The sequence below is a fragment of the Rattus rattus genome, chromosome 2, assembly GCF_011064425.1.
Source record: "Rattus rattus isolate New Zealand chromosome 2, Rrattus_CSIRO_v1, whole genome shotgun sequence".
Classification (NCBI taxonomy): domain Eukaryota; kingdom Metazoa; phylum Chordata; class Mammalia; order Rodentia; family Muridae; genus Rattus; species Rattus rattus.
Window position 1 is genome coordinate 21,799,606 of NC_046155.1, and position 15,757 is coordinate 21,815,362.

Genomic DNA, 15,757 nt, shown 5'->3' on the forward strand with positions numbered 1-15,757 from the left:
TTAGAAAGAAAGGTGCTCGGGCCAAGATGAAGACACTCCTGAGATTGGGGTTAGAGCCTCAAAACTTAAAGTCACATTTTCTTTTTCTTTTCTTTTTTTTTTTTTGCACAAACCTGTTTATTTACTAACCAAAGGAATGATTGATCCTGGATAAGCCAACAGTTTGACATGGGATTCATGTGCAGTGTTTGCGATAAGGAGAACTGAACAATCATGAAAAATAAAACCAAAGAAAAGCAGTGTGGTTGTTTATGACCTGCTCGTAGAATTGAGCCTATTCACTCTGACAGCTGACTCCCGCCCCGGATGAGGATGAAGCCCGCATTCCACCTTCTCAGAGACCCGAGTACAGAGAGCATTGTTCATGACACGTTCCACCACCATCTTCCCATCCTTCAGCTTTCTTGCTATTGTGCTTTCCTCCCCTTTCCACCAGGGCACCATCTGGGAAGGGGCAGTCCGTCTCAGTTTCCTGCAGTCAGCTGTAAGTTTGATGAGACTTCCCTCCCAGGGTACAAGAAAACCCCGTCGTCTTCACCCTGCTCTCGGTTTTGATGGTGATGCTATTGCCGTCAAAATTAATGGCACAGTCTGGTTTGGCCATAGCACCCATCTTCCTAAGAGCCAGTCCTACTACTAGCTCCTTTGTGCAGTCCTCAGAGCTGTGGCTTTCCAACAGGTGCCACCTCCCTTTGAGGTCCTTAAGGCTGGCCATGACGGGTGGAGAGCACAAAAGCAGCAAGGAGACGTGGTGGCAGGGACGCTAGAAAGTTACATTTTCAACCGGCAGCAGTAGCTGTGGATACCACTTTCATGGCTCTTAAGTTACATCTCAAATTCCTGTTAGGAAACACGTTCCCCTCTCTTTCAATAAATGAGATCATAGAGTGGCACCAGGATGCTTGGGATGGGATTACAATCTGATAGCATAAAATTAGAAGCCACAAGGGTTACACAAGGAAGTGATCAAGACATGCTTTATACAGTTAGTAGGGTATCTCCTCATAGGAGTCCCAGAAAACTGCTGGCCACATCTGCTCAGGACTCAAGCATGGATCCCTGCTATGTCAACATCCTTGTTTAATCTGACCGTATATAAAAGTAAGATTTTGTCTGTGAATAAAATGTTCACAGCAAGCATTGTTGACTGTGTTGGAATCTTAGCAACCAGACTCTAGAGTCAGGAGCCCCTTTTTTTCCCGTGTCCCCATAATTGTCCCTGTCTCTCTATTCTGCCTCAAATTACAACCAAAAGGCGTTTTTCGTAGAAGTATTTGTAAAAGTACAAGCTTGTATTGGCAACACTTCTAAGGGGAAATTTTTAGGTACTGACATAGGGAGAGAAAATCCAAATGGGATATGTTAATTTCACTCATTTAGGAAGACCTAAATACTAGTTTCATGAAGCTGAAGTGGCTAAAATTTTCAGGACAGAATAGTGAAAGGGAGAAAGCTGCCTATGAGAGAGCCCTAGAAATTTTCTCAAGGACCTCCTTGGCGTCTTGGCTGAGTACTACTCTATATGCATAGAATGAAATCCCCCAGGAGAAGGAATAAAGATTGCCAGGTTCACACATGGCTTGAGGGCACTTGGATCCCATGCGTCTGGATCTCGGGGACATGTCTGGACATGTGGGGGCTATTAGAGATTGTTGATAAGACTCGTATCTTAGTAATAGGTACTATAAAAGAAACACTAGTTTTAATATTTAAAAATATAAACTGATCCACAGGATTGGCAATTTGGACCAGTGACTGAGCTCTTGCTGACCCTGTGCAAGTCCCTGGGCTCAGTCCCCAACAAAACAAAACAAAACAACTTTAACAGTGTTTTTAAAACCATAAAAAAAATTTAAGGAAATCTTTGCAAATAACTGCCTGCAGGTGTTCCATGCTTGTTACCCACAAACACCAAGATACTGAGGAAGGATGGATTATGTGAGGCCAGCCTGGCTACATAGAGAGACCCTGCTGAATGGCAGGCAGGAAGGAATTTTTAAGGAGAAAAACAAAATGTCAACCCTTGACATACAGTACAGCATCCAGTAAAACAGCTCGTAAAACAGGAATGACTTCTGGCCCACACCTTGAAGATGTAGAAGATGGTAGAAGGCCAAAAGCGACAGGTATTATGAAATCACTAACCTGAGGGGGTGTCATGGCTGGTTTTTTTTAAGTCAAATTGACACAAATTAATGTCATCCAGAAGAGGGAACCTCAAGTGAGAAAAGTGCCTCTATAAGGCTGGGCTGTAGACCAGACTGTATACGGCAGTGGTTTCTCAACCTGTGGGTTGAGATCCCTTTGGAGGGTCGAGCAAGCCTTTCACAGGGGTCACCTAAGACCGTAGGAAAACAAGGGTTGGCGACTGGTGATGATGCAGCTTAGCCGCTGGCATTGAGTGGCTGAGAGATCTACAAACAAGTTCCTGGACAGTCAGGGCTACTTGGAGAATCCCTGTCTCAAACAAACAAACAAAGGAGGGGTAGCATTACATATTCTTGCTACTTAAAGAAATTAATTTGTGTCTCTGCCAACGAAATGAGCCCATTAAAGCTAAATTAAGGTATAAAAGCAGGTTTGGGGGTGAGGGCAGCTATCAGTCTAGTTCACTGATCACACGAGATGGGGTTAGTGAACTTGCCACGGAAAGGGAGACAGGAGAGGAGGGGGAGAAAGAGAGAAAGCAGCTCGCAGAGGGAGAAGAGAGAGAGAGAGAGTAGCAAAATGTCTAGATTATATAGTGAAGAACCATTGGGTGAGAGGAAGTCTAGCCCCTGGGTTGGAAACTTCAGCATCGACAGTGGAGTATGCCAGCCAAGCCCTGTAACAGGTAAGAACTGAGGGATCGAAGAACCTAGAGGCCAGGCCTGCTTGATATGTTAAATATGCGCTTCTTGTCCTGGATGTGAAACCCAGCAGTAACCCTCTCAGACTGAGATTTGGTTCTGTGTGATTCTTTATATCTGCGTGTTCCTCTTATGTTTGAGAAAACACGTCTTTTATCTTTGGTCTCTTGTTTCTCTTCTCATCTCTCCCTTTCTTCCATCTCCCTCTCTTTTCCATTCAGAATTTCCCATGCTCTGTCAAGGATGGATACTTTATAAAGCTGTTATATCATCCTAACCTGGGAAAAAAAAAAGCAAGCAGTAACCACTGTTCCAGTTTTCCTTCTGTTACTGCAATAAATCCTGTGGCCACAAACAACTTCAAGAGCAGAGGGTTTGCTCTGCTTACAATTAACAGTCCAGAGTATGGGGTGATTCTGATTGGGAATTTGTGTGCGAAAGATGAAGGTCTTGTTCCCCAATTGGTTCTTGAATGATCAATAAAGATGCTAGTAACCAATGGCTGGGAAGAAGAGGCGGGACTTCCTGGTTTTTGCAGGTTGGCCAAGAGAGTCAGAAGGGGAAAGGTTTTGCCATGCTTCGGAGAGGGAGCCACCAGCCATGTGAGATCTCGGGTGAAATAGCCAATGGCCGCTTTCCCAACTGGGCCTGGGGCAGCAGGAGAGAGGCTAGAGACACAACTAAGCTGGGGGCAGCAGATTTAGGGTACTGAGCAAGGAGAAGGTAACCAGGCAACTAAATTGAGGGCAGATTTAGAGTGTTGAGCCAGGAGTGAAGGTAAGGACACATTAGTGGCAGGAGACTTAGAAGTGCTTGACCATTGAGCTAAAAAGCTTATTAAAAATAAGCTAAAGTGTGTGTGCCTTTCATCCACAGAGCCAAGGGAACCTGAGCGGGGGGCTGGTAGCCGGGGGTTACACGCTGCATTCCAGCCCATCTTTGAGGAGTCCCAGGGTGGAAATGTGGAGGCAGGAACTGAAACAAAAGCCTGATTTGCTTTGCCCTCGGTCCTCAGCTTCCTTTCTTATACAGTGCAGAACCACTTGCCCAGGGATGCCACTGCTCTCCCATATCAAGCAGCAATCAAGAAAATGCCCCAGACTTGCCTACAGGGCAGTCTGTTGGAGATGATTTGTGTCAAGCGGACAAAAACAACGGAAACAGAAAACCTACCTGCACACCAGGAAACCACGAGTGCTTACTATTATGAGAGCCAATGTTTTGTTTTAATTACTGTGCCTAAGAGATCCACGGAACAAAAATGCTTCTAACCTGTAAGTCCCTTGCCCTAATGACAAGGGACTGAAATGCTGGAGGCTATTGTTTATGGGAGATTACAAGCCTCCTGCTTTCACTCCCCTAAACACGCTTCTTTGACCCAACTGCACTGGATGTATTTGATCACATGAGGGCGGGAGGTAAGTGGGCAGGAAATATAACAGAATGTAGGTTTGCCCTTGATTGGACCTGGTAGGAAATACTCTGGCCTTCGGGATTGCCTTTTTAAAGCTTCTCCGAGGCATGACTCATAGCCATTTTCTGGGAAGCAGAGGTGGACCTGGCCTCTGCTGAGAGAGTCCATCAACCTGACTAGTATTTAATTGGCTTAAAACTTTGGTAGTGGTCATTTTATCGACTGGTGGGATTAACGCTATTTTATGCTGAAATGTAAAATCTCTGGTGTCAGGAAATAAATGATTTGTTGATGCATTGTGAAAATAAACAGAATCTGACCTTCTTGGCTGCCGTTGGGGGGAGGTGGGCTAATCGGGTTTTGTTGATTTAGATTAACTGACTGCATTTGTTCCCCACCCTAGAAGCATGTACTAGGCATGGTCCCAAGAGAATAAATTTTCCTCTAGTACCAAGCTTCGACTCTGTCTGCAAGTAAACTAAGAGGGCATGCAAGGACAGTCTCTTTCCGCTACCATGGCCATTAGTCATGACGTCATTTTTCTCATTCAAACACAATTAGCCATGCAGAAGCCTCTGCATTTTAAAACACCACTTCAGACAACCAATAGCTTCTATGGAAGGTGCCAGAACATCTATTGAAATTCCAGTCAAACTCTTTGCTGTGGTCTTATCAGGTTCAGGCTAACGCGTGTCAGAAGGGACTGAAGGCTGTCCTAGATTCTAGGCTTTTGTGAACAAAACAGAAAACAACTGAACCTACCCATGGGACACAGCAGAGTCTTAAAATTCCAGTTGTTAACTGGAGTGTGGCAGCAGGAAGACGCTAAAAGCAAAACATGTTCAGGCAGAGAAAAATGTAAAGAGAAAAAGACGGAGAAAGCTCATTACAGAAGGGGTTGCTTTGATTTTTATCATTTCTGGGGAGGGGAAAGGGAGTGGAAATTGATTGATTGATTGATTGATATATTCTTTTTAAAAAAGACAAATATTTGTATGTGTATGAGTATTTTGTCCATATGTATGTATGTGTATTTTTTGTGAACTGCCAGGTGAGTTCTGGGAACTGAATTGGGTCCTCTGAAAGGGCAGCCAGTACTCTTAATTACCGAGCCATCTCTCCACTCTATTCCCCCCTTACTGATATATCCATGCGCAGTTTCCAGCTCTAGCAGTGTATGTGACTGGAATGGAAGGGCAAGGAATATAGATGATGATGCAACATGGGAACAAAGGGTACTTGGAGTTTTTAACTTCACAGTCAGAGTTCCTGAGATGAGAGCCAACTAATGAATAATTGATTTCTGTTGCTTAAAAGGGAAAACAAAGAACATTATCCAAACGTTTAGAAACAAGGCTCTGATAATAGACCCATGTATAAGAATACACCAAATGGTGTTCCACAGCCTCCCGTTCCCCTCACAGGTAGGAACCATGTGTGCTTGGCACATATAGGCACAAGTGTTTGTTAAAATGAGGGAAAATAACCAAGAAGTGATAAGCGTATGACCATTTAGCTTTGTCAAAGACATAGATCTGCCACTGAGCAAAAATATTTTATTTTGGCTCAAATAAATGAAATGACATTCTCCATCATAAATCCGTAGCTATGACCAGAATAAAAGGGAGTTTCTATATCCTTTGAAATGCCGGGAGAGAAATGTAATCAGATCTGTGTTAGCCTTTGCCCCTGGTTGGGGAACTCGAGCATAAACCTCCTTCCTTGTATCTCTTTCATTCTCTGGAAAGAAGTTCATGTCTTCCCAGTTGCTTCGAGGACTACAGAGAATGACTGAGTACACACATCAAGAAACCAAGCACTTTTCAAGTGTCCTTCGTATGAGAAAGCTAGCTACATTCCTTGATAAACTAAAATATATGCAAAAAACGTGTCCAAGGAATCTCATCCATTTGGATTATTTAGTTCCGGCAGCTGACCAAGGAGCTGGCCCACTTCCAGCTGGAGATTGTAATTCCTGCGGTTATTGTATTTCTGTTGAAAATACTTCTGGGCGTTACTCTCCATAGAATGTTAACTTGAATAGCTTTAAATACTACATACATTAAAACAATGAACTTATTTTTAAACACCCAGATCCTCACGCCTACAACCTTAATTTTGCTGCCAGAGGAACACGAATGCATGCATGTGAGAATTGTGAATAGTCACAATTGTTAAGATTATGAAAGGAAAAAGATTCTTAACACGTATCTCCTGGGCTAGAGAGATGTTGCAGAAGTTAAGAGCACTCATTGGCTGCTCTGGCAGAGAACAGTTTCAGGTTCCAGAACCCACCTGGCAGCTAACAAGGGTCTGCAAGCCAACTGCTGGGGATCTGATGCCCTCCTCTGGCCTCTGCAAGGCAGCAGGCACGCGTGTGGCACATAAACATGCGTGCAGACAAAATGGCCATACAAAACTCATCTCTTCAACAACTTCCGAGTTCGCCAGTTGAGTGAATTCTGTCACCATGAATCGGGTTGGCACGTGTGTGTTACTTTTCCATCACTGTGACAAAGGGGCCTGAGACAGTCACCTTTTAAGGAGGAAGGGTTTTAGTTCACAGTCTCAGAAGATTCAACCTTGGTTTCTTGGGCAGATGAAGACAGAATGTCATGGTGGTATCCAGTGGTAGAGAAACCTTGTATATCTTCTAATGGCCAGGAAGTAGAAAGGACAGGTAGGGACAGGGGCCCAAGTAGCCCCTTAAAGGACATACTTCCAATTGTATCATTTTCTTCTTCCACTAGGCTTCACTTCATCTTTTTTTTTTTTTTTTTATAAATTTCTCTTTCATTTTATTTTACTTCATGTGTTAGGTCCCAGGCCCTCTGTGTGTCTAGAAATGAGCTCAAGCTGGACTATTAGATTTCTGATAGATAAAAGCCAGCTCGTTGAGAAACTTGTGAAACCATTCCCCAATGCAGCCCCTCCCCCAGCCTCTTGTCTTCCTTATGATTGGGGTGATTCCTCTCGCTCTCAGACTCTCTAGGTACTCTCAGCACGTTCTAGCCTTTGTGCTTTCCAGTGCAATCTCTTGCTGTCTCTGATACACTCTCCGTCTTCCCTAGTCCTAGCCATGCTCCTCTGGATCTTTCCTCTCTCTTGCCCACAATAAAAACCTTCCCCCTCGCCTGGTGCCAGGCAGCGGTGGTGCACACCATAAGCCCAGCACTCAGGCAGTGCTGATCTCTGTGAGTTCAAGGCCATCGTGGTCTACAGAGAGTTCCAGGACAGCCAGGGCTACACAGAGAAATCCTGTGTCAAGGAAACAAACAAACTCCCCGCTCAGGGAGTGGTTATGTCGGCGGCGTCTTCACTGCACCTCCCTGAATGCTGCATGCAGGTGTGTTTTGCTTGTATGTCTATGTACCTCTTGCATACCTGGTACCTGTGGAGGCCAGAAGCTGAAGCCTCGGGTGGTTGTGAGCTGTCGTGTGGGTGCTGAGAATGGAACCCACGACTTCTGGAAGAGCGGCCAGTACTGAACCATCTCTCTAGCCTCTAGGTACCACTTTTTTTTTTTTTTCCTTTTCTTTTTGAGACATGGTTTCTCTGCGTAGCCCTGGCTGTCCTGGAAATTGCTCTGTAGATGAGGCTGGCCTCTACCTCACAGATGAACCTCCCTCTGCCTCCTGAATGCTGGCATGCACCCCCCATCACCCAGCTTTAGGTCCCCTTTCTTAAAGGTCCTACCACCTCCCAGAAGTGACGCTGGGTGGAGACCAAGCCTCTGGGGGACATCCAAGCTAAGTAAACTTTCCTAAAATGATACTGAATGCTCAAGTAGGGTGTGAGTGTGACCTAGCACCCTGTGACACTGACCTGTAAGGCAGTGTTCCCACACGTTTTGTTTGTTTTTAAAATGACTCACCTGACTTTGAGGCTGACCTTGGCATTTGGTTCCTTCTGAAGAGAAAGAAGGGTTCTTTCTTCTCTTTAGGGGTTTGCCCTCTGTTTCTTAAATATTTGTGTATTTGGAAAATTTAGGAAATGTCTCCATTTTTATTTTTTATTTTTCACACCAGATGTTGCTACGTAGGCCGGACTGGCCTGAAACTCACAATCCTGTTGTTTCTACCCCACCCCCAAGAGTTCCGATGGCACCACCATGCCCGACTGACAACAATCTCCTTAAACACCTTTTAATTTAAGTCCTACCCTCATGAATATTGTACCTGTTTTAGTGTCTCACACATCCTAAGGTTCTGCCCATTATTTTTTCCCCTATGTCTATTGTTCAGATTGGGTAATTTAATTTATAATGTTCTAGCTTTGGCTTCATTGGTTTTATTTTCTATGAGCCCTACATTATGCTCAGGATCTCATTGATGGAAGGGTTTTGTTTTGCTTTGTTTTGGTTTCTTGTTGTTGTTGTTGTTATTTTTGGTGTTTTGCTCATTTGATTTTGGTTGTTGAAACAGAGCTCCTCTGAGTTTGAAACTCAGGCTGGCCCTGACTGGCCTGGAACTCACTATGTACACCACCAGGCTGGTCTTGAACTCACAGAGATCCACCTGCCTCTGCCTCCAGGCAGGAGCCACCACGAGCCCAGTAGTTGATGGAACTTTTATTCTGATTGCTTCATTCTCAATTTGCAAAATTTCTAGTTGGTTTCTTTTTACATTTTTACATTCTTATTTAATTTATGTGTCTGAGTATGTTGCCTGCATGTATGTATGTGTGCCATGTGCATAACTGGTGCCCTTTAAAGATAGAGGGGGATGGGACTGTTGTTACAAGTGGGTGTGGCCACCATGCAAGTGCTGGCAATCCAAGCTGGGCCCTTTGCGAGAGCAGCAAAGCTCTAACTGCAGACCCATCTTTCTAGTCCCTATTTGGCTTATTTTTCTATCAACTGCCTTTTGCTTAAGATTGTCATTTGCTTAAAACAAATTTTCATTTGTTTTAAGTGTGTTTTGGTTACTTGTGAAAAGTATTTTTATGATGGTGGTTCCTAAATTCTTTTTTAAATTTAATTAATTAATTTATTTATTGTCTGAGTGCTCTGTTGCACCTACCCCTGCATGCCAGATCTCTTTACAGATGCTTGTGAGCCACCATGTGGGTCCTGGGGATTGAACTCAGGACCTCTGGAAGAGGAGTCAGTGCTCTTAACCACTGAGCCGTCTCTCCAGCCAACAGCACTTAAATTCTCGTCAGATAATTCTAGCATTTGTTTAAGCCTAGACTTATCTCCATTGGTAATCTCTTCTAGTTTTTTTCGTTCTTTGTTTTATTGTTGTTATTGTTTGGTTTGGTCTTTTGGGGTTTTTTTTTGGGGGGGTGTTTTGTTTTATTCTTGAGACAGTATTTTGTCTTGCTTTGTTGCTCAGATTGGCCTGAATCTCGTAGCCATTCTTCCTCAGCCTTGCAAGTAAGTGCCACCATGTCTGGCTGTTCCTGACTCGTGCTATTACTGATTTTCAGCTGCCGTGCTGAAGCTCTGGGTCGGACTGACCACTTTAGCAGCTATGCTAGCACCAATGGAGGAGGGTGGTGACACTTTATCATTGTGGGTGGTGACACTTTATTACTGTCAGGTGATGTGGAAATATGGCTTACTTGTTTGGCTTCTACTGAAGCACAAAACCAGAAGAATATCACCTTACTGCTGGGTGGAGTAAGTCCAAGCCTTCATCCCCAGACTCCTGCCAGATGGCGACTGGGGAACCTAGTTACCACTAGACTACAGTATAGTGTAGTGTAGTGTAGTACAGAACAGTATATTGTCTTAGGGTTTCTATTGCTGTGATAAAACACCATGACCAAAAGCAGCTTGGAGAGGAAAGACTTTATTTCATCCCACAAGTCTCAGATATAGTCCATCACTGAGGAAAGTCAGAGCAGAAACTTAAGGCAGGAGCTGAGGCAGGGCCCATGAAAGAATGTTGCTTGCTGGCCTGCTCACCACAGTTTGCTTAGCCTGCTTTTTTTTTTTTTTTTTTTTTTTTTTTTTTTTTCGGAGCTGGGGACCCGAACAGGGCCTTGCTTAGGTAAGCGCTCTACGCTGAAACTAAATCCCCAGCCCCTTTAGCCTGCTTTCTTGAACAACCAAGGATTGGCTATCTGCCCAGAGGTAGAACCGCCCACAATGGGCTGGGCCCATCCCCACCAACCGTTAATCAAGAAAACACCTGACGGATGGACGCACTCACAGACAATATGGGTGGAGGCCTTTTCTCAATTGAGGTTCTTCTTTCCATGTACCTCTAGCTGGTGTCGAGTTGGCCAAAAGTCAGCAACAAGCAGGACATTTCTATAGTTAGGATTTACCAGCTTCCCACCCTGTTCCCTCTGGTACCACCTGCATCGGGAACAGCACCCAGTCAATGCTGAGGGAATGCAGAGGACCTGGCTCCTGCCACATGAACACCTGGTGGAGAAGTTGCAGGAGGCCCATTTCTGCCAAGAACCTGCCTCCCCACCGGGTCTTCCTTAGTCCCATGGGTTGACTCGAGGCAGCTGGATAAGAACATAAGCAGAGGCTCTTCACGCAGTTCTACTGTTGTGAGTGGTGCTAGGGCACAGCTCATGCCCCGATACTTGGCTCTCGTAGAGCAATTCCAACTGAGCCGTTCTGCAAGGCGCTCTTTTCCCTTGTCCTGCAGGGCGCTCTTTTTCCTTGTCCTGCAGCTAGCAAGAACTGGCTTTCCTTAGGGCTGTTTGGCTGCACGTGTTAGCGTTCTCGCACCGCCTGCCTCCTCGCACCTGGTGAAATTTTATGAAGCCAAAGAGGTGCAGAGGTGGGGACTGCCACGTTCCTTCCGTCACACTCATCTTTTCTCTGGCACCGTTTTACGCGAAATGACCAGGAGATGTGGGAAGATGGATATCTATGCCCTTGTGTCTTGGAGCCGGAAGTACGTACGGTCTGATTCCTATGCTTTAGCCATCACTTTTCTCTGCCTCCCCGCCCCCCAACCCCATGCAACTATTTTGTCCTCTCTGCTGTGGCACCACAAAGTGGCAAATCCTGGAGCACGACCCTCAGATTCTGCCCATCAAGATTGGGTAAAAGATTCTACCCTTGTTCTCCATCGCGAAGCCTTCATCAGCTTCCAGGGGACGTTTGAACCTGACGCTTTACCGCTTGCGAATGAATCCAGGGTGAGGGTAATGGAAAAGCGCCCGTCACTTCTGCATCTTTCAAATGTACTCTGTGACAAGCAACACAGGCACAGGGTTCCAGCGGGCAATCGGGACTGCCACTTAAAGCGGAGCAGTTTGTGCATTGCACAAAGGCATCCAGCCAATGGGACAAAAGGGGCCTAAGATTCAGCTCGGCCTCTGCCTGCCAAGTCATGTACCCGCAGGACTGCATCACCCAGAGGGGGTGCCTCTTTCAAATGTGCACAAAGCCTCCCTATAAGGGATCAGCTGGGTCCTGATCCCAACAATAGCAGTATTGCAGTGTCTCAATGGAAACATTCTCTTGGATTCCATAAACTCATTATGCTTGAATATTCAATTGATACTCATACATAATTTATGTCATCGTGTCAAAATCATTTGTTTTTGGAGTCTTCAAGCCTTCTAAAGTGGGGCCCAAAGCATCAGAGGAAGAGCACATTGCACCCCGGAGCCACAATCAAAATGGCTTTTTAAAGGGATTTCCCAGTCTCCTCCTGGGATGACACCTTCCCATCTATGAAGCCTGTGGATTGCCAGCAACTGGGAAGATAGCAAGGGCTTTCTGATTCGTCCAGCTTTCTCCCCAGGGACATCGTCTTTACAGACACGTGCCTTTTCAGTCAGTCCTTACAAGGCGAGTGAAAATCTCTGTCATGTGGGGATGTCTGTCAGCATCCCTGAGGAAGTATGGGTACTCAGCTTCAAACAGTAGTTAAATGAAGACATCGCACTCAGCCCATAATCGATTGCCGTTCAATCGTCAAAAAAGTGGGGGCTAAGATGTCACCTATCAGCAGAGTGCGTGTTTAGCGTTGGCAAAATGTAATAGCCAGCACCCAGATAAGAGGGCCAACTGGTTCACACTTTGCTGTTTGCCACAAGACCTTGGCTATGAAAGATACTTTCCTTGGGCCTTTGTTTCCATGTCTGAAAACGAAAGAGTAAATGGGGTGTAGCATTAATTAAGTGCTTAGAATCTTGAGTCTGGATGTCAAATAGTTTTTGGATTATACGTCACCCGCTTCAGATCTTCAGACCCAGCAGTTTCTAATTTGTAGATGAAGAAAGCAATACTCAAGTTAAGTCACTTATCTACAATCCCAAGGCCAACCTATGCATTATGTCATCCTTTTCCTACATCTATTTGACAGGAAAGCCCAAGGTTCTCCACTGAAACCCCTCTCCCTTCTCAGAAAGCCTAGGGATCGAAAGCTTCCCTTACTGCAAAGATGAACACGTGGCCACCTCAGCCGGAACATAAAATGCAGGTACCAGAACTGAGGTTTGGCTCAGTGGCAGCGAGTGTCGCTGAGACTCCAGGTTCCATCTGGAGAACTGGAAAAGGAAACAGAGGGAAGCCATCTATTCCTTAGAGCCCAGCGCCTTCAGCTGTGAGCCATGACCCCACACGGGGTTGCGTAACTGAATGCAGAGCTTGCAAAAACTTGGGCAGTGGTGAAAGAGTTTGCATTGTGCAATTAAAACTGAATCCAGAACCAAATATGTACTGAATTTGGGGGGGGGTATTTCTGGCAATGCTTGTCCGGGTTATGTCACATGACCTCACTGGAGTCTTCATCTGAGCATACATGTGCCTTTTGCATTGTACATGCTGGATTTGAGATGATTCTATGTTAGGAATAGCAGCATTTTTACTGTACCTACAGTTCCTCGCGCTTAGAGAGACATAATGGCTTAATTACACAAAATAAAATTATTTAATCCTTTCCCGTGTCTGGCGCTCAGCATGCATAGGGTTAGTTTGACTTTGGGCCATCTTCTGTTGGAATATTTGATTTTTAAAGTTAAGGCTGGAGTTTCATAAGAAGACAGCAAATTTTGGACTGGGTTGGGGACAAAACGTTCAATGTCACCAAGCATACTTCTGCCATTTTTTATCTTGTCCACGTGAAGCGTGGTTTTTTTCTTTAAGCATTGGCAGTTATAAAATAAAAATATAAATCAACTCAGAAAAACACCAACATTCCTCTACATCCTGCGTTTTCAAATGTTCAGCCATGATTTAATCTTTTATATAGAAATAACCAAGCACATCCATCTCATTAGCATACAAATTTGATTACATTTTAAATAAGCGGTAAAATTATATGCATAATGAAGAAGTGCGGTAAAATAAATTTCTCACTGCCCCACATCAATATGCACATGGGAAACACTAGTGGGCTTAGTGAATTATCAAAATAAATAAAATTTAAATAAATAAACAAATGGAAATAATATGACAAGAAGCTGAAAGGAGCTGTGTTGTAATGACCATGTTTCCCTGTATGAAATGGTTAAGAATAGTCCTTTTCTCAGGCTGCCGGGAAGATGGCGGACATTCAGACGGAGCGTGCTTACCAAAAGCAGCCTATAATCTTTCAAAACAAGAAGCGTGTTTTGCTGGGAGAAACCGGCAAGGAAAAACTCCCTCGGTACTACAAAAACATCTATCGGTCTAGGCTTCAATACGCCCAAGGAGGCCATGGAGGGCACCTACATAGACAAGAAATGAGCCATTCACTGGTAATGTTTCCATCCGAGGTTGGATCCTGTCTGGTGTCGTGACGAAGATGAAAATGCAGAAGACCATTGTCATCCGCCGGGACTATCTCCATTACAACCAAAAGTACAACCACTTTGAGAAGCGTCACAAGAACATGTCTGTGCACCTGTCCTCCTGTTTCAGGGATGTCCAGATGGGTGACATTGTCACTGTTGGGGAGTGCAGGCCCCTGAGCAAGACTGTTCCATTCAATGTGCTCAAGGTCACCAAGGCTGCTGGCATCAAGATGCAGTTTCAGAAGTTCTGAGGGAACTCTGGCCAATGCGCTAGAACAAATAAAGTTATTTTCCAACCTACAAAAAAAATTGTTAAGAATAAGGAAAATTAATGTAAAACATAACTAGCATTATAACTTGTTATCAGTAAAGCCTTGCTTCGCACACATACTTCCATGTTCTGCATATTAAGAATTATGGAGAAATTTCAGACTTAAAGAAAAGGGGGATTGTAGGGCTGGAGAGATGGCTCAGCGGTTAAGAGCGCTGACTGCTCTTCCAGAGGTCCTGAGTTCAGTTCCCAGCAACTACGTGGTGACTCACAACCATCCGTGATGGAATCTGAAGCCCTCTCCTGGAGCGTCTGTAGAGAGCGCCAGTGTACTCACATACATACAGTAAATAAATAAATCTTTAACAACAACAACAAAAAATGTATTGCCACACTGAATGAAAAAAAAAGTCACCAAAAACAGGACCAGCACTGGCAACCAGCGATCTGAAAGATACCTTAGATTCATGTCCAGCTCCCGAGAAACCACCTGGGAAGCCTGGTCACCTACTGACCAGGCCCTGACTGAAAACAGGTCCCCCAAAGGGAGGGCCGGAGACAGAGCAGGAACGCTTGCCCAGCAGACTTCCGGGAGCCAGGGAAGGAATACCCAGAGACTCAGATTTGAATTGGAATCCAGCAAAGCAACAGTCAGGCTGTAAACAAGAATCCCTGGAAAGAAACCGTATCTACAAATGCAATTGTCTGATTAAAGCTTTAATGAAAGAGTTGGAATGCTGTGGGTCTAGGGGCTAATTACAGTTTTTCTTGGTCTAAGAGCCATTCCTTGCCTACCTCTGTGTTGGACCGAAAACTCCGATAAGCGGATAAAATCCTTTGGAATGTATTAACAAAACTCTATTCTCTACTAATCAAAGGGCTCAGATAACATCTGAGGCCTGTAGCCGAGATTTCTCCTCCGGGCTGTAACTACCTACCTGATTTTTCCACTCATGTATTTGAAAACTTCCTTAATAACTTTTCTTTCTTTTGTGACTATAAAAACTTCATGAAACTGGTCCTACATTGGAACATGGTATTTGGGAGAGACCTAAATCTATGTTCCTGGGGTATGGTCACTAAAATTTGCCTCCAGAGTAAACTAGTTCTTATTCCTTTTGAGATGAGAGCTGTGTTTTTGTGTTGACAAGGCCAAAGCTTTGGGACCCTTTACCCCATCCAGTCTGCCTCCCTCAAATTGATTCAATATCCCCGTGCCTGTTTGTCAGGTCTGTGGGCCCCACCCACACCTACCCAGGTTCCTCCCAACTCTTTCTCTTTCCCCTTTCTTTTCCCCCACATCTCCAGGCTAACCAAGTTGTGAGTTCCAAGTCTCAGCCTCTTGAGGAGAGCTGGGAATGACTTTTGTAACATGAAAGTGTTTTTATGATACTTTCCATTTTCAGCCCATCTTCTTCTACCCAATCAGCCCTACCACACTTTCCACTGCCACTGCTGCTCCTGCTTCTAAATGTGTGTCCCCCTCCCATGCTTTCCCCATCAATTCAACACTATCCACTAGTCTCA

At 44.7% G+C, this 15,757-nt stretch overlaps 2 pseudogenes; one reads left to right on the forward strand and one right to left on the reverse strand.

Moving 5' to 3' along the window:
- Positions 1-249: 249 nt before the first annotated feature.
- Positions 250-715, reverse strand: LOC116892784 (annotated as a pseudogene).
- Positions 716-13,713: 12,998 nt separating this feature from the next.
- On the forward strand, positions 13,714-14,210 carry LOC116893742 (annotated as a pseudogene).
- The last annotated feature ends 1,547 nt before the right edge of the window (positions 14,211-15,757 follow it).